The 22,495-nt window shown below is 68.5% G+C and overlaps 12 non-coding genes across 12 annotated transcripts; all 12 read right to left on the bottom strand.

Annotated features, from left to right (window-relative positions):
* Window positions 1–258: 258 nt before the first annotated feature.
* On the bottom strand, window positions 259–377 carry LOC132415397 (5S ribosomal RNA). Its single transcript, XR_009517135.1, has one exon. It is a non-coding gene; the product is annotated as a 5S ribosomal RNA (ribosomal RNA).
* Window positions 378–3,069: 2,692 nt separating this feature from the next.
* Window positions 3,070–3,188, bottom strand: LOC132415515 (5S ribosomal RNA). The gene has a single exon (XR_009517246.1). It is a non-coding gene; the product is annotated as a 5S ribosomal RNA (ribosomal RNA).
* A 931-nt stretch (window positions 3,189–4,119) lies between these two features.
* On the bottom strand, window positions 4,120–4,238 carry LOC132415629 (5S ribosomal RNA). Its single transcript, XR_009517349.1, has one exon. It is a non-coding gene; the product is annotated as a 5S ribosomal RNA (ribosomal RNA).
* A 2,693-nt stretch (window positions 4,239–6,931) lies between these two features.
* On the bottom strand, window positions 6,932–7,050 carry LOC132415670 (5S ribosomal RNA). Its single transcript, XR_009517389.1, has one exon. It is a non-coding gene; the product is annotated as a 5S ribosomal RNA (ribosomal RNA).
* Window positions 7,051–7,981: 931 nt separating this feature from the next.
* LOC132415681 (5S ribosomal RNA) lies at window positions 7,982–8,100 on the bottom strand. The gene has a single exon (XR_009517400.1). It is a non-coding gene; the product is annotated as a 5S ribosomal RNA (ribosomal RNA).
* Window positions 8,101–10,793: 2,693 nt separating this feature from the next.
* Window positions 10,794–10,912, bottom strand: LOC132415403 (5S ribosomal RNA). Its single transcript, XR_009517141.1, has one exon. It is a non-coding gene; the product is annotated as a 5S ribosomal RNA (ribosomal RNA).
* Window positions 10,913–11,843: 931 nt separating this feature from the next.
* LOC132415415 (5S ribosomal RNA) lies at window positions 11,844–11,962 on the bottom strand. The gene has a single exon (XR_009517152.1). It is a non-coding gene; the product is annotated as a 5S ribosomal RNA (ribosomal RNA).
* A 2,640-nt stretch (window positions 11,963–14,602) lies between these two features.
* LOC132415427 (5S ribosomal RNA) lies at window positions 14,603–14,721 on the bottom strand. The gene has a single exon (XR_009517163.1). It is a non-coding gene; the product is annotated as a 5S ribosomal RNA (ribosomal RNA).
* A 931-nt stretch (window positions 14,722–15,652) lies between these two features.
* LOC132415438 (5S ribosomal RNA) lies at window positions 15,653–15,771 on the bottom strand. Its single transcript, XR_009517174.1, has one exon. It is a non-coding gene; the product is annotated as a 5S ribosomal RNA (ribosomal RNA).
* Window positions 15,772–18,464: 2,693 nt separating this feature from the next.
* On the bottom strand, window positions 18,465–18,583 carry LOC132415450 (5S ribosomal RNA). Its single transcript, XR_009517185.1, has one exon. It is a non-coding gene; the product is annotated as a 5S ribosomal RNA (ribosomal RNA).
* A 931-nt stretch (window positions 18,584–19,514) lies between these two features.
* On the bottom strand, window positions 19,515–19,633 carry LOC132415461 (5S ribosomal RNA). The gene has a single exon (XR_009517196.1). It is a non-coding gene; the product is annotated as a 5S ribosomal RNA (ribosomal RNA).
* Window positions 19,634–22,325: 2,692 nt separating this feature from the next.
* LOC132415473 (5S ribosomal RNA) lies at window positions 22,326–22,444 on the bottom strand. The gene has a single exon (XR_009517207.1). It is a non-coding gene; the product is annotated as a 5S ribosomal RNA (ribosomal RNA).
* Between the last annotated feature and the right edge of the window lie 51 nt (window positions 22,445–22,495).

The raw sequence follows: 22,495 nt of genomic DNA on the forward strand, positions 1-22,495 counted from the left end.
CACTAAAAGGAAACTCAACGTCTGAACTTGCCTCCAGTTTAAGCCCTTAGTAGCCATGTAGATACGGAGGCATACAGCTCTTTCCATGAGTTCTTAGTCGCTTATATGCTTTATTTTAAAGGAAGTACACTTCTGAGGACTCCTAGTCCTCTCGGGTATGCATCATACCCCCCCCTGCAGCGGGGCCCGGCGGGGGCGGAGCCGGCGGCCCCCGCCGCGGGCGAGTAAAGGAGAAGGCGGGCGGAGCGGCAGGCAAAAAGCCTACAGCACCCGGTATTCCCAGGCGGTCTCCCATCCAAGTACTAACCAGGCCCGACCCTGCTTAGCTTCCGAGATCAGACGAGATCGGGCGCGTTCAGGGTGGTATGGCCGTAGACGGGGGCGGGGGCTGCGGGCGGCCTCTTGAGGCCCAGTTTCGCTGGCGCTGGCGCCTTAACGCCGGCCTGGCGGCCGGCCCGCCCCGGCAGGGCCCCCTCGCCCGCCCAGGCAGCAGGAACGGAGGTCTCGGGTATCGGGCGGCGGCGGAGGGTTTGGAGACCACCTCCCAGCCCAGGGCGGCCGTGACCCAGCAAACCCTTGGGCGCTTGGCGCCCCGCCCAAGATCCCGCACGTCGCTCACAGGGACGTGGCCCCGGAGGCTTCATGGCCCGGGGCCCGCGGTCCCTTGGGCATCGGCCCTGCCCGCCCACGCGGCGCTAGGCGCAGCCCGGCCGCAGCCCGGGCCGGCCCTCCTGCCCGACAGCAGCTGCCCGAAGCCACTGGGAGCCACCATTGAGTCGCCACGGCCCCTCAGCCCCAGCAAGGCCACCCTTGCCCCCACACCCCCCGCCGAGCTCAGGACCCCGCCCCTGGTGGCCGGCAGGACCGGGGAAGCGGCCCCTGCCCTCGATCCCGCTCCCGCACCCGGCCGCGGTGACACGCCAGAGGGGCGGTGTGGGGGGGGGCTTTTGTCGCAGGGAGCTGTGGAGGGACACACCGGCACACAGGTGGCGGCACCGGGGCTGGGCGCCGGTGGGGGCGGCCAGGTGCAGGTCGAGGGGCTCGCGGGCCGAAAGGACGGCAACTGGGCCCATGGCGGAGTCTGGGTGTGGAGGGCTCTGAGCCTCCATCCGCTCTGGTGCCTCGGGGCTACGGGCCCGAAGCCTGGTAGCGCGACACCCCACCGGCCCACAGACGTAGCCTCCCCAGCTGTGCTCGCAGCGAGTGCAACCGCAGCCTGCATCCCTCCACGGGACACTTGGATTACTCCCGCGATCCCCACGAGGTGCGGCACCCGGCGGCCGAATGGGCTGAGATCCTGCCCTTGCGGCGCCCTGTGGCCACCTCCGCCTCCCTCACGGTACTGGCCGAGGCCTCGCACCAGCGGGCGCCGGCTCCCAGCTCAGCGCTGCTCCTCCGCCCCTCTCACCTCCTGCCCGACGTCCAGGCTACCGAGCACCCTCCACCCCCGCCCACCTTCATGCCACTCAGCCGGAACCCGGGAGGCAATGCCAACTACCAGGTGTATGACAGTCTGGTGCTGAAGCGGCAACCGCAGGAGGGCCAAGCGCGGGCCGACTCGCTGCTACCTTCCACCTCGGCCTCCAGGCCCTCTCTGCACGGGAGCCAGACTGGGAAAATGAACGTACCAGCAGCAAATGGGGGCAGGGGCAGGGGGCGGCAGGGCATGGAGAGAGGAATAAAGAGCGCCAGAGTCCAGGAAACATTGGTGGTCTGTGGCTTGGAAGCGCCACTCCTTCTGCCAGCCTGGGTCCCTGCGCTTGGCTTCCTGCAATAAGAAGCCAGTGTCCCCTTCTTGGCCTGAGGGTCCCTTTGGTTTAGTGGCCACAGTTCTGCCAGCAGGCCCCTCCTGGTCCTATACCATGCACTAAGTACATCTGCAGCTGCAGACTCCAAACCCCTGGTCTCTGGGCACCTCCTCTGTGTCTCAGCTGTCCCTGTCCACAGAGAGCCTCATACAAGAAGTTGCTTCCAAACTGGGAGGTTCCACATCTGGGCAGGTCCAGCTCCAGGCCCAGTGAAGGGCATGAAGAAGGCTGAGGCTCTGGACTCCAGCCAGGCCTTCAGCAGGCCTCTGAGGCCAAGGTCTTCCTAGTCTCAAGAGGGGCCAAGAGACGCAATGTGTCATTTGAACAAGTGAGTCAGCGGGCGGTGAGCGAATGAATGACCGCTCGAGGGGATGTATGCCGGCCACCGGGCCCTGTTTGACTGTCCAGGCTCAGCTTACCTGACCCTGGTTACCAGGGAATGCCACTCTGGGCCCACCTTTTCATCCCCCTCCCTCACTGTGACCTCACCCCCTGCCCCATTATGACCCAGTCTGGCTCCCAGTTAAAACTGGAGGGCAGAGGGCCCAGGCAGTCCTGGGACCAACGGCCATGGGTGAGCGAAACTACTACCGAGCCGAGCCGTTCACTGGCCCCATCCCCAGGAAATGCCAGGAGCAAGGATACTCAATTCTTCTGATCCCGGTCAGCTTCATCTTGCTCAACGTGGGGATCAACGTGGTGACTATGGTCAGGGCAGGATCTGTGCAGCGCGGTTGGGGGAGCCCTGGGGTCTTGAAGGGGCTGAGGTGGGAGGGCTGCTGGGGTGTGACCGGACAAGGGTTGGATTTCAGGGCTCACCCTGCTCCCGGCCTCCCCCCTCCCCTTCTTCCCTCAACTCTGGAGGCATCTGAAGAGATTCTTGCGGGCACTTTTCAATCGTATTTTCCACAAAGGTGAGTGGGCGCCGGCGTGGGTTCAGGGGATGTGGGCCTGTCCCCTTTCTTCTATCCCTGCCTTGATTCTCAGCCCCTCAGGAACCCAGGCCCTGACCCATCTCGCCTTTCCCCACAGACAAGCAAGCCAGCTGTGTAGGCAGCCATCGCATGTGCATGCGCTGCTCCGTGGATCCCAAGAACCTGTGCTCAAGAGTTTCTTCCCGCTTCTGCCATCGCCCAAGCTTCCTGCTCGGGCAGGCAAACCACCTTGACTACTGCCTGCAGCGGGGCTCGGCGGGGGCGGAGCCGGCGGCCCCCCCGCCGCGGGCGAGTAAAGGAGAAGGCGGGCGGAGCGGCAGGCAAAAAGCCTACAGCACCCGGTATTCCCAGGCGGTCTCCCATCCAAGTACTAACCAGGCCCGACCCTGCTTAGCTTCCGAGATCAGACGAGATCGGGCGCGTTCAGGGTGGTATGGCCGTAGACGGGGGCGGGGGCCGCGGGCGGCCTCTTGAGGAGCAGTTTCGCTGGCGCTGGCGCCTTAACGCCAGCCTGGCGGCCGGCCCGCCCCGGCAGGGCCCCCTCGCCCGCCCAGGCAGGGGGAACGGAGGTCTCGGGTATCGGGCGGCGGCGGAGGGTTTGGCGACCACCTCCCAGCCCAGGGCGGCCGTGACCCAGCAAACCCTTGGGCGCTTGGCGCCCCGCCCAAGATCCCGCACGTCGCTCACAGGGACGTGGCCCCAGAGGCTTCAGGGCCCGGGGCCCGCGGTCCCTTGGGCATCGGCCCTGCCCGCCCACGCGGCGCTAGGCGCAGCCCGGCCGCAGCCCGGGCCGGCCCTCCTGCCCGACAGCAGCTGGCCCGAAGCCACTGGGAGCCACCATTGAGTCGCCACGGCCCCTCAGCCCCGGCAAGGCCACCCTTGCCCCCACACCCCCCGCCGAGCTCAGGACCCCGCCCCTGGTGGCCGGCAGGCCCGGGCAAGCGGCCCCTGCCCTCGATCCCGCTCCCGCACCCGGCCGCGGTGACACGCCAGAGGGGCGGGGTGGGGGGGGGCTTTTGTCGGAGGGAGCTGTGGAGGGACACACAGGCACACAGGTGGCGGCGCCGGGGCTGGGCGCCGGTGGGGGCGGCCAGGTGCAGGTCGAGGGGCTCGCGGGCCGAAAGGACGGCAGCTGGGCCGGCGGCGGAGTCTGGGTCCGGGCCGGCCACCCCGGGAGCGTCTGGGGTGCGGCTGCCTTCCAGGGCCGCCTTCTGGCCGCCTGGCCGGCCGGGCCGGCGGGGAGCGCCCCCGCCGGCGCGCGCCGTGGTGGGAGGGGCCTGAGGAGGTGGGGCCTGCAGCGGGGCCCGGCGGGGGCGGAGCCGGCGGCCCCCGCCGCGGGCGAGTAAAGGAGAAGGCGGGCGGAGCGGCAGGCAAAAAGCCTACAGCACCCGGTATTCCCAGGCGGTCTCCCATCCAAGTACTAACCAGGCCCGACCCTGCTTAGCTTCCGAGATCAGACGAGATCGGGCGCGTTCAGGGTGGTATGGCCGTAGACGGGGGCGGGGGCTGCGGGCGGCCTCTTGAGGCCCAGTTTCGCTGGCGCTGGCGCCTTAACGCCGGCCTGGCGGCCGGCCCGCCCCGGCAGGGCCCCCTCGCCCGCCCAGGCAGCGGGAACGGAGGTCTCGGGTATCGGGCGGCGGCGGAGGGTTTGGAGACCACCTCCCAGCTCAGGGCGGCCGTGACCCAGCAAACCCTTGGGCGCTTGGCGCCCCGCCCAAGATCCCGCACGTCGCTCACAGGGACGTGGCCCCGGAGGCTTCATGGCCCGGGGCCCGCGGTCCCTTGGGCATCGGCCCTGCCCGCCCACGCGGCGCTAGGCGCAGCCCGGCCGCAGCCCGGGCCGGCCCTCCTGCCCGACAGCAGCTGCCCGAAGCCACTGGGAGCCACCATTGAGTCGCCACGGCCCCTCAGCCCCAGCAAGGCCACCCTTGCCCCCACACCCCCCGCCGAGCTCAGGACCCCGCCCCTGGTGGCCGGCAGGACCGGGGAAGCGGCCCCTGCCCTCGATCCCGCTCCCGCACCCGGCCGCGGTGACACGCCAGAGGGGCGGTGTGGGGGGGGGCTTTTGTCGCAGGGAGCTGTGGAGGGACACACCGGCACACAGGTGGCGGCACCGGGGCTGGGCGCCGGTGGGGGCGGCCAGGTGCAGGTCGAGGGGCTCGCGGGCCGAAAGGACGGCAACTGGGCCCATGGCGGAGTCTGGGTGTGGAGGGCTCTGAGCCTCCATCCGCTCTGGTGCCTCGGGGCTACGGGCCCGAAGCCTGGTAGCGCGACACCCCACCGGCCCACAGACGTAGCCTCCCCAGCTGTGCTCGCAGCGAGTGCAACCGCAGCCTGCATCCCTCCACGGGACACTTGGATTACTCCCGCGATCCCCACGAGGTGCGGCACCCGGCGGCCGAATGGGCTGAGATCCTGCCCTTGCGGCGCCCTGTGGCCACCTCCGCCTCCCTCACGGTACTGGCCGAGGCCTCGCACCAGCGGGCGCCGGCTCCCAGCTCAGCGCTGCTCCTCCGCCCCTCTCACCTCCTGCCCGACGTCCAGGCTACCGAGCACCCTCCACCCCCGCCCACCTTCATGCCACTCAGCCGGAACCCGGGAGGCAATGCCAACTACCAGGTGTATGACAGTCTGGTGCTGAAGCGGCAACCGCAGGAGGGCCAAGCGCGGGCCGACTCGCTGCTACCTTCCACCTCGGCCTCCAGGCCCTCTCTGCACGGGAGCCAGACTGGGAAAATGAACGTACCAGCAGCAAATGGGGGCAGGGGCAGGGGGCGGCAGGGCATGGAGAGAGGAATAAAGAGCGCCAGAGTCCAGGAAACATTGGTGGTCTGTGGCTTGGAAGCGCCACTCCTTCTGCCAGCCTGGGTCCCTGCGCTTGGCTTCCTGCAATAAGAAGCCAGTGTCCCCTTCTTGGCCTGAGGGTCCCTTTGGTTTAGTGGCCACAGTTCTGCCAGCAGGCCCCTCCTGGTCCTATACCATGCACTAAGTACATCTGCAGCTGCAGACTCCAAACCCCTGGTCTCTGGGCACCTCCTCTGTGTCTCAGCTGTCCCTGTCCACAGAGAGCCTCATACAAGAAGTTGCTTCCAAACTGGGAGGTTCCACATCTGGGCAGGTCCAGCTCCAGGCCCAGTGAAGGGCATGAAGAAGGCTGAGGCTCTGGACTCCAGCCAGGCCTTCAGCAGGCCTCTGAGGCCAAGGTCTTCCTAGTCTCAAGAGGGGCCAAGAGACGCAATGTGTCATTTGAACAAGTGAGTCAGCGGGCGGTGAGCGAATGAATGACCGCTCGAGGGGATGTATGCCGGCCACCGGGCCCTGTTTGACTGTCCAGGCTCAGCTTACCTGACCCTGGTTACCAGGGAATGCCACTCTGGGCCCACCTTTTCATCCCCCTCCCTCACTGTGACCTCACCCCCTGCCCCATTATGACCCAGTCTGGCTCCCAGTTAAAACTGGAGGGCAGAGGGCCCAGGCAGTCCTGGGACCAACGGCCATGGGTGAGCGAAACTACTACCGAGCCGAGCCGTTCACTGGCCCCATCCCCAGGAAATGCCAGGAGCAAGGATACTCAATTCTTCTGATCCCGGTCAGCTTCATCTTGCTCAACGTGGGGATCAACGTGGTGACTATGGTCAGGGCAGGATCTGTGCAGCGCGGTTGGGGGAGCCCTGGGGTCTTGAAGGGGCTGAGGTGGGAGGGCTGCTGGGGTGTGACCGGACAAGGGTTGGATTTCAGGGCTCACCCTGCTCCCGGCCTCCCCCCTCCCCTTCTTCCCTCAACTCTGGAGGCATCTGAAGAGATTCTTGCGGGCACTTTTCAATCGTATTTTCCACAAAGGTGAGTGGGCGCCGGCGTGGGTTCAGGGGATGTGGGCCTGTCCCCTTTCTTCTATCCCTGCCTTGATTCTCAGCCCCTCAGGAACCCAGGCCCTGACCCATCTCGCCTTTCCCCACAAGACAAGCAAGCCAGCTGTGTAGGCAGCCATCGCATGTGCATGCGCTGCTCCGTGGATCCCAAGAACCTGTGCTCAAGAGTTTCTTCCCGCTTCTGCCATCGCCCAAGCTTCCTGCTCGGGCAGGCAAACCACCTTGACTACTGCCTGCAGCGGGGCTCGGCGGGGGCGGAGCCGGCGGCCCCCCCGCCGCGGGCGAGTAAAGGAGAAGGCGGGCGGAGCGGCAGGCAAAAAGCCTACAGCACCCGGTATTCCCAGGCGGTCTCCCATCCAAGTACTAACCAGGCCCGACCCTGCTTAGCTTCCGAGATCAGACGAGATCGGGCGCGTTCAGGGTGGTATGGCCGTAGACGGGGTTGGGGGCCGCGGGCGGCCTCTTGAGGAGCAGTTTCGCTGGCGCTGGCGCCTTAACGCCAGCCTGGCGGCCGGCCCGCCCCGGCAGGGCCCCCTCGCCCGCCCAGGCAGGGGGAACGGAGGTCTCGGGTATCGGGCGGCGGCGGAGGGTTTGGCGACCACCTCCCAGCCCAGGGCGGCCGTGACCCAGCAAACCCTTGGGCGCTTGGCGCCCCGCCCAAGATCCCGCACGTCGCTCACAGGGACGTGGCCCCAGAGGCTTCAGGGCCCGGGGCCCGCGGTCCCTTGGGCATCGGCCCTGCCCGCCCACGCGGCGCTAGGCGCAGCCCGGCCGCAGCCCGGGCCGGCCCTCCTGCCCGACAGCAGCTGGCCCGAAGCCACTGGGAGCCACCATTGAGTCGCCACGGCCCCTCAGCCCCGGCAAGGCCACCCTTGCCCCCACACCCCCCGCCGAGCTCAGGACCCCGCCCCTGGTGGCCGGCAGGCCCGGGCAAGCGGCCCCTGCCCTCGATCCCGCTCCCGCACCCGGCCGCGGTGACACGCCAGAGGGGCGGGGTGGGGGGGGGCTTTTGTCGGAGGGAGCTGTGGAGGGACACACAGGCACACAGGTGGCGGCGCCGGGGCTGGGCGCCGGTGGGGGCGGCCAGGTGCAGGTCGAGGGGCTCGCGGGCCGAAAGGACGGCAGCTGGGCCGGCGGCGGAGTCTGGGTCCGGGCCGGCCACCCCGGGAGCGTCTGGGGTGCGGCTGCCTTCCAGGGCCGCCTTCTGGCCGCCTGGCCGGCCGGGCCGGCGGGGAGCGCCCCCGCCGGCGCGCGCCGTGGTGGGAGGGGCCTGAGGAGGTGGGGCCTGCAGCGGGGCCCGGCGGGGGCGGAGCCGGCGGCCCCCGCCGCGGGCGAGTAAAGGAGAAGGCGGGCGGAGCGGCAGGCAAAAAGCCTACAGCACCCGGTATTCCCAGGCGGTCTCCCATCCAAGTACTAACCAGGCCCGACCCTGCTTAGCTTCCGAGATCAGACGAGATCGGGCGCGTTCAGGGTGGTATGGCCGTAGACGGGGGCGGGGGCTGCGGGCGGCCTCTTGAGGCCCAGTTTCGCTGGCGCTGGCGCCTTAACGCCGGCCTGGCGGCCGGCCCGCCCCGGCAGGGCCCCCTCGCCCGCCCAGGCAGCGGGAACGGAGGTCTCGGGTATCGGGCGGCGGCGGAGGGTTTGGAGACCACCTCCCAGCTCAGGGCGGCCGTGACCCAGCAAACCCTTGGGCGCTTGGCGCCCCGCCCAAGATCCCGCACGTCGCTCACAGGGACGTGGCCCCGGAGGCTTCATGGCCCGGGGCCCGCGGTCCCTTGGGCATCGGCCCTGCCCGCCCACGCGGCGCTAGGCGCAGCCCGGCCGCAGCCCGGGCCGGCCCTCCTGCCCGACAGCAGCTGCCCGAAGCCACTGGGAGCCACCATTGAGTCGCCACGGCCCCTCAGCCCCAGCAAGGCCACCCTTGCCCCCACACCCCCCGCCGAGCTCAGGACCCCGCCCCTGGTGGCCGGCAGGACCGGGGAAGCGGCCCCTGCCCTCGATCCCGCTCCCGCACCCGGCCGCGGTGACACGCCAGAGGGGCGGTGTGGGGGGGGGCTTTTGTCGCAGGGAGCTGTGGAGGGACACACCGGCACACAGGTGGCGGCACCGGGGCTGGGCGCCGGTGGGGGCGGCCAGGTGCAGGTCGAGGGGCTCGCGGGCCGAAAGGACGGCAACTGGGCCCATGGCGGAGTCTGGGTGTGGAGGGCTCTGAGCCTCCATCCGCTCTGGTGCCTCGGGGCTACGGGCCCGAAGCCTGGTAGCGCGACACCCCACCGGCCCACAGACGTAGCCTCCCCAGCTGTGCTCGCAGCGAGTGCAACCGCAGCCTGCATCCCTCCACGGGACACTTGGATTACTCCCGCGATCCCCACGAGGTGCGGCACCCGGCGGCCGAATGGGCTGAGATCCTGCCCTTGCGGCGCCCTGTGGCCACCTCCGCCTCCCTCACGGTACTGGCCGAGGCCTCGCACCAGCGGGCGCCGGCTCCCAGCTCAGCGCTGCTCCTCCGCCCCTCTCACCTCCTGCCCGACGTCCAGGCTACCGAGCACCCTCCACCCCCGCCCACCTTCATGCCACTCAGCCGGAACCCGGGAGGCAATGCCAACTACCAGGTGTATGACAGTCTGGTGCTGAAGCGGCAACCGCAGGAGGGCCAAGCGCGGGCCGACTCGCTGCTACCTTCCACCTCGGCCTCCAGGCCCTCTCTGCACGGGAGCCAGACTGGGAAAATGAACGTACCAGCAGCAAATGGGGGCAGGGGCAGGGGGCGGCAGGGCATGGAGAGAGGAATAAAGAGCGCCAGAGTCCAGGAAACATTGGTGGTCTGTGGCTTGGAAGCGCCACTCCTTCTGCCAGCCTGGGTCCCTGCGCTTGGCTTCCTGCAATAAGAAGCCAGTGTCCCCTTCTTGGCCTGAGGGTCCCTTTGGTTTAGTGGCCACAGTTCTGCCAGCAGGCCCCTCCTGGTCCTATACCATGCACTAAGTACATCTGCAGCTGCAGACTCCAAACCCCTGGTCTCTGGGCACCTCCTCTGTGTCTCAGCTGTCCCTGTCCACAGAGAGCCTCATACAAGAAGTTGCTTCCAAACTGGGAGGTTCCACATCTGGGCAGGTCCAGCTCCAGGCCCAGTGAAGGGCATGAAGAAGGCTGAGGCTCTGGACTCCAGCCAGGCCTTCAGCAGGCCTCTGAGGCCAAGGTCTTCCTAGTCTCAAGAGGGGCCAAGAGACGCAATGTGTCATTTGAACAAGTGAGTCAGCGGGCGGTGAGCGAATGAATGACCGCTCGAGGGGATGTATGCCGGCCACCGGGCCCTGTTTGACTGTCCAGGCTCAGCTTACCTGACCCTGGTTACCAGGGAATGCCACTCTGGGCCCACCTTTTCATCCCCCTCCCTCACTGTGACCTCACCCCCTGCCCCATTATGACCCAGTCTGGCTCCCAGTTAAAACTGGAGGGCAGAGGGCCCAGGCAGTCCTGGGACCAACGGCCATGGGTGAGCGAAACTACTACCGAGCCGAGCCGTTCACTGGCCCCATCCCCAGGAAATGCCAGGAGCAAGGATACTCAATTCTTCTGATCCCGGTCAGCTTCATCTTGCTCAACGTGGGGATCAACGTGGTGACTATGGTCAGGGCAGGATCTGTGCAGCGCGGTTGGGGGAGCCCTGGGGTCTTGAAGGGGCTGAGGTGGGAGGGCTGCTGGGGTGTGACCGGACAAGGGTTGGATTTCAGGGCTCACCCTGCTCCCGGCCTCCCCCCTCCCCTTCTTCCCTCAACTCTGGAGGCATCTGAAGAGATTCTTGCGGGCACTTTTCAATCGTATTTTCCACAAAGGTGAGTGGGCGCCGGCGTGGGTTCAGGGGATGTGGGCCTGTCCCCTTTCTTCTATCCCTGCCTTGATTCTCAGCCCCTCAGGAACCCAGGCCCTGACCCATCTCGCCTTTCCCCACAAGACAAGCAAGCCAGCTGTGTAGGCAGCCATCGCATGTGCATGCGCTGCTCCGTGGATCCCAAGAACCTGTGCTCAAGAGTTTCTTCCCGCTTCTGCCATCGCCCAAGCTTCCTGCTCGGGCAGGCAAACCACCTTGACTACTGCCTGCAGCGGGGCTCGGCGGGGGCGGAGCCGGCGGCCCCCCCGCCGCGGGCGAGTAAAGGAGAAGGCGGGCGGAGCGGCAGGCAAAAAGCCTACAGCACCCGGTATTCCCAGGCGGTCTCCCATCCAAGTACTAACCAGGCCCGACCCTGCTTAGCTTCCGAGATCAGACGAGATCGGGCGCGTTCAGGGTGGTATGGCCGTAGACGGGGTTGGGGGCCGCGGGCGGCCTCTTGAGGAGCAGTTTCGCTGGCGCTGGCGCCTTAACGCCAGCCTGGCGGCCGGCCCGCCCCGGCAGGGCCCCCTCGCCCGCCCAGGCAGGGGGAACGGAGGTCTCGGGTATCGGGCGGCGGCGGAGGGTTTGGCGACCACCTCCCAGCCCAGGGCGGCCGTGACCCAGCAAACCCTTGGGCGCTTGGCGCCCCGCCCAAGATCCCGCACGTCGCTCACAGGGACGTGGCCCCAGAGGCTTCAGGGCCCGGGGCCCGCGGTCCCTTGGGCATCGGCCCTGCCCGCCCACGCGGCGCTAGGCGCAGCCCGGCCGCAGCCCGGGCCGGCCCTCCTGCCCGACAGCAGCTGGCCCGAAGCCACTGGGAGCCACCATTGAGTCGCCACGGCCCCTCAGCCCCGGCAAGGCCACCCTTGCCCCCACACCCCCCGCCGAGCTCAGGACCCCGCCCCTGGTGGCCGGCAGGCCCGGGCAAGCGGCCCCTGCCCTCGATCCCGCTCCCGCACCCGGCCGCGGTGACACGCCAGAGGGGCGGGGTGGGGGGGGGCTTTTGTCGGAGGGAGCTGTGGAGGGACACACAGGCACACAGGTGGCGGCGCCGGGGCTGGGCGCCGGTGGGGGCGGCCAGGTGCAGGTCGAGGGGCTCGCGGGCCGAAAGGACGGCAGCTGGGCCGGCGGCGGAGTCTGGGTCCGGGCCGGCCACCCCGGGAGCGTCTGGGGTGCGGCTGCCTTCCAGGGCCGCCTTCTGGCCGCCTGGCCGGCCGGGCCGGCGGGGAGCGCCCCCGCCGGCGCGCGCCGTGGTGGGAGGGGCCTGAGGAGGTGGGGCCTGCAGCGGGGCCCGGCGGGGGCGGAGCCGGCGGCCCCCGCCGCGGGCGAGTAAAGGAGAAGGCGGGCGGAGCGGCAGGCAAAAAGCCTACAGCACCCGGTATTCCCAGGCGGTCTCCCATCCAAGTACTAACCAGGCCCGACCCTGCTTAGCTTCCGAGATCAGACGAGATCGGGCGCGTTCAGGGTGGTATGGCCGTAGACGGGGGCGGGGGCTGCGGGCGGCCTCTTGAGGCCCAGTTTCGCTGGCGCTGGCGCCTTAACGCCGGCCTGGCGGCCGGCCCGCCCCGGCAGGGCCCCCTCGCCCGCCCAGGCAGCGGGAACGGAGGTCTCGGGTATCGGGCGGCGGCGGAGGGTTTGGAGACCACCTCCCAGCTCAGGGCGGCCGTGACCCAGCAAACCCTTGGGCGCTTGGCGCCCCGCCCAAGATCCCGCACGTCGCTCACAGGGACGTGGCCCCGGAGGCTTCATGGCCCGGGGCCCGCGGTCCCTTGGGCATCGGCCCTGCCCGCCCACGCGGCGCTAGGCGCAGCCCGGCCGCAGCCCGGGCCGGCCCTCCTGCCCGACAGCAGCTGCCCGAAGCCACTGGGAGCCACCATTGAGTCGCCACGGCCCCTCAGCCCCAGCAAGGCCACCCTTGCCCCCACACCCCCCGCCGAGCTCAGGACCCCGCCCCTGGTGGCCGGCAGGACCGGGGAAGCGGCCCCTGCCCTCGATCCCGCTCCCGCACCCGGCCGCGGTGACACGCCAGAGGGGCGGTGTGGGGGGGGGCTTTTGTCGCAGGGAGCTGTGGAGGGACACACCGGCACACAGGTGGCGGCACCGGGGCTGGGCGCCGGTGGGGGCGGCCAGGTGCAGGTCGAGGGGCTCGCGGGCCGAAAGGACGGCAACTGGGCCCATGGCGGAGTCTGGGTGTGGAGGGCTCTGAGCCTCCATCCGCTCTGGTGCCTCGGGGCTACGGGCCCGAAGCCTGGTAGCGCGACACCCCACCGGCCCACAGACGTAGCCTCCCCAGCTGTGCTCGCAGCGAGTGCAACCGCAGCCTGCATCCCTCCACGGGACACTTGGATTACTCCCGCGATCCCCACGAGGTGCGGCACCCGGCGGCCGAATGGGCTGAGATCCTGCCCTTGCGGCGCCCTGTGGCCACCTCCGCCTCCCTCACGGTACTGGCCGAGGCCTCGCACCAGCGGGCGCCGGCTCCCAGCTCAGCGCTGCTCCTCCGCCCCTCTCACCTCCTGCCCGACGTCCAGGCTACCGAGCACCCTCCACCCCCGCCCACCTTCATGCCACTCAGCCGGAACCCGGGAGGCAATGCCAACTACCAGGTGTATGACAGTCTGGTGCTGAAGCGGCAACCGCAGGAGGGCCAAGCGCGGGCCGACTCGCTGCTACCTTCCACCTCGGCCTCCAGGCCCTCTCTGCACGGGAGCCAGACTGGGAAAATGAACGTACCAGCAGCAAATGGGGGCAGGGGCAGGGGGCGGCAGGGCATGGAGAGAGGAATAAAGAGCGCCAGAGTCCAGGAAACATTGGTGGTCTGTGGCTTGGAAGCGCCACTCCTTCTGCCAGCCTGGGTCCCTGCGCTTGGCTTCCTGCAATAAGAAGCCAGTGTCCCCTTCTTGGCCTGAGGGTCCCTTTGGTTTAGTGGCCACAGTTCTGCCAGCAGGCCCCTCCTGGTCCTATACCATGCACTAAGTACATCTGCAGCTGCAGACTCCAAACCCCTGGTCTCTGGGCACCTCCTCTGTGTCTCAGCTGTCCCTGTCCACAGAGAGCCTCATACAAGAAGTTGCTTCCAAACTGGGAGGTTCCACATCTGGGCAGGTCCAGCTCCAGGCCCAGTGAAGGGCATGAAGAAGGCTGAGGCTCTGGACTCCAGCCAGGCCTTCAGCAGGCCTCTGAGGCCAAGGTCTTCCTAGTCTCAAGAGGGGCCAAGAGACGCAATGTGTCATTTGAACAAGTGAGTCAGCGGGCGGTGAGCGAATGAATGACCGCTCGAGGGGATGTATGCCGGCCACCGGGCCCTGTTTGACTGTCCAGGCTCAGCTTACCTGACCCTGGTTACCAGGGAATGCCACTCTGGGCCCACCTTTTCATCCCCCTCCCTCACTGTGACCTCACCCCCTGCCCCATTATGACCCAGTCTGGCTCCCAGTTAAAACTGGAGGGCAGAGGGCCCAGGCAGTCCTGGGACCAACGGCCATGGGTGAGCGAAACTACTACCGAGCCGAGCCGTTCACTGGCCCCATCCCCAGGAAATGCCAGGAGCAAGGATACTCAATTCTTCTGATCCCGGTCAGCTTCATCTTGCTCAACGTGGGGATCAACGTGGTGACTATGGTCAGGGCAGGATCTGTGCAGCGCGGTTGGGGGAGCCCTGGGGTCTTGAAGGGGCTGAGGTGGGAGGGCTGCTGGGGTGTGACCGGACAAGGGTTGGATTTCAGGGCTCACCCTGCTCCCGGCCTCCCCCCTCCCCTTCTTCCCTCAACTCTGGAGGCATCTGAAGAGATTCTTGCGGGCACTTTTCAATCGTATTTTCCACAAAGGTGAGTGGGCGCCGGCGTGGGTTCAGGGGATGTGGGCCTGTCCCCTTTCTTCTATCCCTGCCTTGATTCTCAGCCCCTCAGGAACCCAGGCCCTGACCCATCTCGCCTTTCCCCACAAGACAAGCAAGCCAGCTGTGTAGGCAGCCATCGCATGTGCATGCGCTGCTCCGTGGATCCCAAGAACCTGTGCTCAAGAGTTTCTTCCCGCTTCTGCCATCGCCCAAGCTTCCTGCTCGGGCAGGCAAACCACCTTGACTACTGCCTGCAGCGGGGCTCGGCGGGGGCGCAGGCAAAAAGCCTACAGCACCCGGTATTCCCAGGCGGTCTCCCATCCAAGTACTAACCAGGCCCGACCCTGCTTAGCTTCCGAGATCAGACGAGATCGGGCGCGTTCAGGGTGGTATGGCCGTAGACGGGGGCGGGGGCCGCGGGCGGCCTCTTGAGGAGCAGTTTCGCTGGCGCTGGCGCCTTAACGCCAGCCTGGCGGCCGGCCCGCCCCGGCAGGGCCCCCTCGCCCGCCCAGGCAGGGGGAACGGAGGTCTCGGGTATCGGGCGGCGGCGGAGGGTTTGGCGACCACCTCCCAGCCCAGGGCGGCCGTGACCCAGCAAACCCTTGGGCGCTCGGCGCCCCGCCCAAGATCCCGCACGTCGCTCACAGGGACGTGGCCCCAGAGGCTTCAGGGCCCGGGGCCCGCGGTCCCTTGGGCATCGGCCCTGCCCGCCCACGCGGCGCTAGGCGCAGCCCGGCCGCAGCCCGGGCCGGCCCTCCTGCCCGACAGCAGCTGGCCCGAAGCCACTGGGAGCCACCATTGAGTCGCCACGGCCCCTCAGCCCCGGCAAGGCCACCCTTGCCCCCACACCCCCCGCCGAGCTCAGGACCCCGCCCCTGGTGGCCGGCAGGCCCGGGCAAGCGGCCCCTGCCCTCGATCCCGCTCCCGCACCCGGCCGCGGTGACACGCCAGAGGGGCGGGGTGGGGGGGGGCTTTTGTCGGAGGGAGCTGTGGAGGGACACACAGGCACACAGGTGGCGGCGCCGGGGCTGGGCGCCGGTGGGGGCGGCCAGGTGCAGGTCGAGGGGCTCGCGGGCCGAAAGGACGGCAGCTGGGCCGGCGGCGGAGTCTGGGTCCGGGCCGGCCACCCCGGGAGCGTCTGGGGTGCGGCTGCCTTCCAGGGCCGCCTTCTGGCCGCCTGGCCGGCCGGGCCGGCGGGGAGCGCCCCCGCCGGCGCGCGCCGTGGTGGGAGGGGCCTGAGGAGGTGGGGCCTGCAGCGGGGCCCGGCGGGGGCGGAGCCGGCGGCCCCCGCCGCGGGCGAGTAAAGGAGAAGGCGGGCGGAGCGGCAGGCAAAAAGCCTACAGCACCCGGTATTCCCAGGCGGTCTCCCATCCAAGTACTAACCAGGCCCGACCCTGCTTAGCTTCCGAGATCAGACGAGATCGGGCGCGTTCAGGGTGGTATGGCCGTAGACGGGGGCGGGGGCTGCGGGCGGCCTCTTGAGGCCCAGTTTCGCTGGCGCTGGCGCCTTAACGCCGGCCTGGCGGCCGGCCCGCCCCGGCAGGGCCCCCTCGCCCGCCCAGGCAGCGGGAACGGAGGTCTCGGGTATCGGGCGGCGGCGGAGGGTTTGGAGACCACCTCCCAGCTCAGGGCGGCCGTGACCCAGCAAACCCTTGGGCGCTTGGCGCCCCGCCCAAGATCCCGCACGTCGCTCACAGGGACGTGGCCCCGGAGGCTTCATGGCCCGGGGCCCGCGGTCCCTTGGGCATCGGCCCTGCCCGCCCACGCGGCGCTAGGCGCAGCCCGGCCGCAGCCCGGGCCGGCCCTCCTGCCCGACAGCAGCTGCCCGAAGCCACTGGGAGCCACCATTGAGTCGCCACGGCCCCTCAGCCCCAGCAAGGCCACCCTTGCCCCCACACCCCCCGCCGAGCTCAGGACCCCGCCCCTGGTGGCCGGCAGGACCGGGGAAGCGGCCCCTGCCCTCGATCCCGCTCCCGCACCCGGCCGCGGTGACACGCCAGAGGGGCGGTGTGGGGGGGGGGCTTTTGTCGCAGGGAGCTGTGGAGGGACACACCGGCACACAGGTGGCGGCACCGGGGCTGGGCGCCGGTGGGGGCGGCCAGGTGCAGGTCGAGGGGCTCGCGGGCCGAAAGGACGGCAACTGGGCCCATGGCGGAGTCTGGGTGTGGAGGGCTCTGAGCCTCCATCCGCTCTGGTGCCTCGGGGCTACGGGCCCGAAGCCTGGTAGCGCGACACCCCACCGGCCCACAGACGTAGCCTCCCCAGCTGTGCTCGCAGCGAGTGCAACCGCAGCCTGCATCCCTCCACGGGACACTTGGATTACTCCCGCGATCCCCACGAGGTGCGGCACCCGGCGGCCGAATGGGCTGAGATCCTGCCCTTGCGGCGCCCTGTGGCCACCTCCGCCTCCCTCACGGTACTGGCCGAGGCCTCGCACCAGCGGGCGCCGGCTCCCAGCTCAGCGCTGCTCCTCCGCCCCTCTCACCTCCTGCCCGACGTCCAGGCTACCGAGCACCCTCCACCCCCGCCCACCTTCATGCCACTCAGCCGGAACCCGGGAGGCAATGCCAACTACCAGGTGTATGACAGTCTGGTGCTGAAGCGGCAACCGCAGGAGGGCCAAGCGCGGGCCGACTCGCTGCTACCTTCCACCTCGGCCTCCAGGCCCTCTCTGCACGGGAGCCAGACTGGGAAAATGAACGTACCAGCAGCAAATGGGGGCAGGGGCAGGGGGCGGCAGGGCATGGAGAGAGGAATAAAGAGCGCCAGAGTCCAGGAAACATTGGTGGTCTGTGGCTTGGAAGCGCCACTCCTTCTGCCAGCCTGGGTCCCTGCGCTTGGCTTCCTGCAATAAGAAGCCAGTGTCCCCTTCTTGGCCTGAGGGTCCCTTTGGTTTAGTGGCCACAGTTCTGCCAGCAGGCCCCTCCTGGTCCTATACCATGCACTAAGTACATCTGCAGCTGCAGACTCCAAACCCCTGGTCTCTGGGCACCTCCTCTGTGTCTCAGCTGTCCCTGTCCACAGAGAGCCTCATACAAGAAGTTGCTTCCAAACTGGGAGGTTCCACATCTGGGCAGGTCCAGCTCCAGGCCCAGTGAAGGGCATGAAGAAGGCTGAGGCTCTGGACTCCAGCCAGGCCTTCAGCAGGCCTCTGAGGCCAAGGTCTTCCTAGTCTCAAGAGGGGCCAAGAGACGCAATGTGTCATTTGAACAAGTGAGTCAGCGGGCGGTGAGCGAATGAATGACCGCTCGAGGGGATGTATGCCGGCCACCGGGCCCTGTTTGACTGTCCAGGCTCAGCTTACCTGACCCTGGTTACCAGGGAATGCCACTCTGGGCCCACCTTTTCATCCCCCTCCCTCACTGTGACCTCACCCCCTGCCCCATTATGACCCAGTCTGGCTCCCAGTTAAAACTGGAGGGCAGAGGGCCCAGGCAGTCCTGGGACCAACGGCCATGGGTGAGCGAAACTACTACCGAGCCGAGCCGTTCACTGGCCCCATCCCCAGGAAATGCCAGGAGCAAGGATACTCAATTCTTCTGATCCCGGTCAGCTTCATCTTGCTCAACGTGGGGATCAACGTGGTGACTATGGTCAGGGCAGGATCTGTGCAGCGCGGTTGGGGGAGCCCTGGGGTCTTGAAGGGGCTGAGGTGGGAGGGCTGCTGGGGTGTGACCGGACAAGGGTTGGATTTCAGGGCTCACCCTGCTCCCGGCCTCCCCCCTCCCCTTCTTCCCTCAACTCTGGAGGCATCTGAAGAGATTCTTGCGGGCACTTTTCAATCGTATTTTCCACAAAGGTGAGTGGGCGCCGGCGTGGGTTCAGGGGATGTGGGCCTGTCCCCTTTCTTCTATCCCTGCCTTGATTCTCAGCCCCTCAGGAACCCAGGCCCTGACCCATCTCGCCTTTCCCCACAGACAAGCAAGCCAGCTGTGTAGGCAGCCATCGCATGTGCATGCGCTGCTCCGTGGATCCCAAGAACCTGTGCTCAAGAGTTTCTTCCCGCTTCTGCCATCGCCCAAGCTTCCTGCTCGGGCAGGCAAACCACCTTGACTACTGCCTGCAGCGGGGCTCGGCGGGGGCGGAGCCGGCGGCCCCCCCGCCGCGGGCGAGTAAAGGAGAAGGCGGGCGGAGCGGCAGGCAAAAAGCCTACAGCACCCGGTATTCCCAGGCGGTCTCCCATCCAAGTACTAACCAGGCCCGACCCTGCTTAGCTTCCGAGATCAGACGAGATCGGGCGCGTTCAGGGTGGTATGGCCGTAGACGGGGGCGGGGGCCGCGGGCGGCCTCTTGAGGAGCAGTTTCGCTGGCGCTGGCGCCTTAACGCCAGCCTGGCGGCCGGCCCGCCCCGGCAGGGCCCCCTCGCCCGCCCAGGCAGGGGGAACGGAGGTCTCGGGTATCGGGCGGCGGCGGAGGGTTTGGCGACCACCTCCCAGCCCAGGGCGGCCGTGACCCAGCAAACCCTTGGGCGCTTGGCGCCCCGCCCAAGATCCCGCACGTCGCTCACAGGGACGTGGCCCCAGAGGCTTCAGGGCCCGGGGCCCGCGGTCCCTTGGGCATCGGCCCTGCCCGCCCACGCGGCGCTAGGCTCAGCCCGGCCGCAGCCCGGGCCGGCCCTCCTGCCCGACAGCAGCTGGCCCGAAGCCACTGGGAGCCACCATTGAGTCGCCACGGCCCCTCAGCCCCGGCAAGGCCACCCTTGCCCCCACACCCCCCGCCGAGCTCAGGACCCCGCCCCTGGTGGCCGGCAGGCCCGGGCAAGCGGCCCCTGCCCTCGATCCCGCTCCCGCACCCGGCCGCGGTGACACGCCAGAGGGGCGGGGTGGGGGGGGGCTTTTGTTGGAGGGAGCTGTGGAGGGACACACAGGCACACAGGTGGCGGCGCCGGGGCTGGGCGCCGGTGGGGGCGGCCAGGTGCAGGTCGAGGGGCTCGCGGGCCGAAAGGACGGCAGCTGGGCCGGCGGCGGAGTCTGGGTCCGGGCCGGCCACCCCGGGAGCGTCTGGGGTGCGGCTGCCTTCCAGGGCCGCCTTCTGGCCGCCTGGCCGGCCGGGCCGGCGGGGAGCGCCCCCGCCGTCGCGCGCCGTGGTGGGAGGGGCCTGAGGAGGTGGGGCCTGCAGCGGGGCCCGGCGGGGGCGGAGCCGGCGGCCCCCGCCGCGGGCGAGTAAAGGAGAAGGCGGGCGGAGCGGCAGGCAAAAAGCCTACAGCACCCGGTATTCCCAGGCGGTCTCCCATCCAAGTACTAACCAGGCCCGACCCTGCTTAGCTTCCGAGATCAGACGAGATCGGGCGCGTTCAGGGTGGTATGGCCGTAGACGGGGGCGGGGGCTGCGGGCGGCCTCTTGAGGCCCAGTTTCGCTGGCGCTGGCGCCTTAACGCCGGCCTGGCGGCCGGCCCGCCCCGGCCGGGCCCCCTCGCCCGCCCAGGCAGCGGGAACGGAGGTCTCGGGTATCGGGCGGCGGCGGAGGGTTTGGCGACCACCTCCCAGCCCAGGGCGGCCGTGACCCAGCAAACCCTTGGGCGCTTGGCGCCCCGCCCAAGATCCCGCACGTCGCTCACAGGGACGTGGCCCCGGAGGCTTCATGGCCCGGGGCCCGCGGTCCCTTGGGCATCGGCCCTGCCCGCCCACGCGGCGCTAGGCGCAGCCCGGCCGCAGCCCGGGCCGGCCCTCCTGCCCGACAGCAGCTGCCCGAAGCCACTGGGAGCCACCATTGAGTCGCCACGGCCCCTCAGCCCCAGCAAGGCCACCCTTGCCCCCACACCCCCCGCCGAGCTCAGGACCCCGCCCCTGGTGGCCGGCAGGACCGGGGAAGCGGCCCCTGCCCTCGATCCCGCTCCCGCACCCGGCCGCGGTGACACGCCAGAGGGGCGGTGTGGGGGGGGGCTTTTGTCGCAGGGAGCTGTGGAGGGACACACCGGCACACAGGTGGCGGCACCGGGGCTGGGCGCCGGTGGGGGCGGCCAGGTGCAGGTCGAGGGGCTCGCGGGCCGAAAGGACGGCAACTGGGCCCATGGCGGAGTCTGGGTGTGGAGGGCTCTGAGCCTCCATCCGCTCTGGTGCCTCGGGGCTACGGGCCCGAAGCCTGGTAGCGCGACACCCCACCGGCCCACAGACGTAGCCTCCCCAGCTGTGCTCGCAGCGAGTGCAACCGCAGCCTGCATCCCTCCACGGGACACTTGGATTACTCCCGCGATCCCCACGAGGTGCGGCACCCGGCGGCCGAATGGGCTGAGATCCTGCCCTTGCGGCGCCCTGTGGCCACCTCCGCCTCCCTCACGGTACTGGCCGAGGCCTCGCACCAGCGGGCGCCGGCTCCCAGCTCAGCGCTGCTCCTCCGCCCCTCTCACCTCCTGCCCGACGTCCAGGCTACCGAGCACCCTCCACCCCCGCCCACCTTCATGCCACTCAGCCGGAACCCGGGAGGCAATGCCAACTACCAGGTGTATGACAGTCTGGTGCTGAAGCGGCAACCGCAGGAGGGCCAAGCGCGGGCCGACTCGCTGCTACCTTCCACCTCGGCCTCCAGGCCCTCTCTGCACGGGAGCCAGACTGGGAAAATGAACGTACCAGCAGCAAATGGGGGCAGGGGCAGGGGGCGGCAGGGCATGGAGAGAGGAATAAAGAGCGCCAGAGTCCAGGAAACATTGGTGGTCTGTGGCTTGGAAGCGCCACTCCTTCTGCCAGCCTGGGTCCCTGCGCTTGGCTTCCTGCAATAAGAAGCCAGTGTCCCCTTCTTGGCCTGAGGGTCCCTTTGGTTTAGTGGCCACAGTTCTGCCAGCAGGCCCCTCCTGGTCCTATACCATGCACTAAGTACATCTGCAGCTGCAGACTCCAAACCCCTGGTCTCTGGGCACCTCCTCTGTGTCTCAGCTGTCCCTGTCCACAGAGAGCCTCATACAAGAAGTTGCTTCCAAACTGGGAGGTTCCACATCTGGGCAGGTCCAGCTCCAGGCCCAGTGAAGGGCATGAAGAAGGCTGAGGCTCTGGACTCCAGCCAGGCCTTCAGCAGGCCTCTGAGGCCAAGGTCTTCCTAGCCTCAAGAGGGGCCAAGAGACGCAATGTGTCATTTGAACAAGTGAGTCAGCGGGCGGTGAGCGAATGAATGACCGCTCGAGGGGATGTATGCCGGCCACCGGGCCCTGTTTGACTGTCCAGGCTCAGCTTACCTGACCCTGGTTACCAGGGAATGCCACTCTGGGCCCTCCTTTTCATCCCCCTCCCTCACTGTGACCTCACCCCCTGCCCCATTATGACCCAGTCTGGCTCCCAGTTAAAACTGGAGGGCAGAGGGCCCAGGCAGTCCTGGGACCAACGGCCATGGGTGAGCGAAACTACTACCGAGCCGAGCCGTTCACTGGCCCCATCCCCAGGAAATGCCAGGAGCAAGGATACTCAATTCTTCTGATCCCGGTCAGCTTCATCTTGCTCAACGTGGGGATCAACGTGGTGACTATGGTCAGGGCAGGATCTGTGCAGCGCGGTTGGGGGAGCCCTGGGGTCTTGAAGGGGCTGAGGTGGGAGGGCTGCTGGGGTGTGACCGGACAAGGGTTGGATTTCAGGGCTCACCCTGCTCCCGGCCTCCCCCCTCCCCTTCTTCCCTCAACTCTGGAGGCATCTGAAGAGATTCTTGCGGGCACTTTTCAATCGTATTTTCCACAAAGGTGAGTGGGCGCCGGCGTGGGTTCAGGGGATGTGGGCCTGTCCCCTTTCTTCTATCCCTGCCTTGATTCTCAGCCCCTCAGGAACCCAGGCCCTGACCCATCTCGCCTTTCCCCACAGACAAGCAAGCCAGCTGTGTAGGCAGCCATCGCATGTGCATGCGCTGCTCCGTGGATCCCAAGAACCTGTGCTCAAGAGTTTCTTCCCGCTTCTGCCATCGCCCAAGCTTCCTGCTCGGGCAGGCAAACCACCTTGACTACTGCCTGCAGCGGGGCTCGGCGGGGGCGGAGCCGGCGGCCCCCCCGCCGCGGGCGAGTAAAGGAGAAGGCGGGCGGAGCGGCAGGCAAAAAGCCTACAGCACCCGGTATTCCCAGGCGGTCTCCCATCCAAGTACTAACCAGGCCCGACCCTGCTTAGCTTCCGAGATCAGACGAGATCGGGCGCGTTCAGGGTGGTATGGCCGTAGACGGGGGCGGGGGCCGCGGGCGGCCTCTTGAGGAGCAGTTTCGCTGGCGCTGG

The sequence above is a fragment of the Delphinus delphis genome, chromosome 19 (assembly GCF_949987515.2).
Source record: "Delphinus delphis chromosome 19, mDelDel1.2, whole genome shotgun sequence".
Classification (NCBI taxonomy): Eukaryota; Metazoa; Chordata; class Mammalia; order Artiodactyla; family Delphinidae; genus Delphinus; species Delphinus delphis.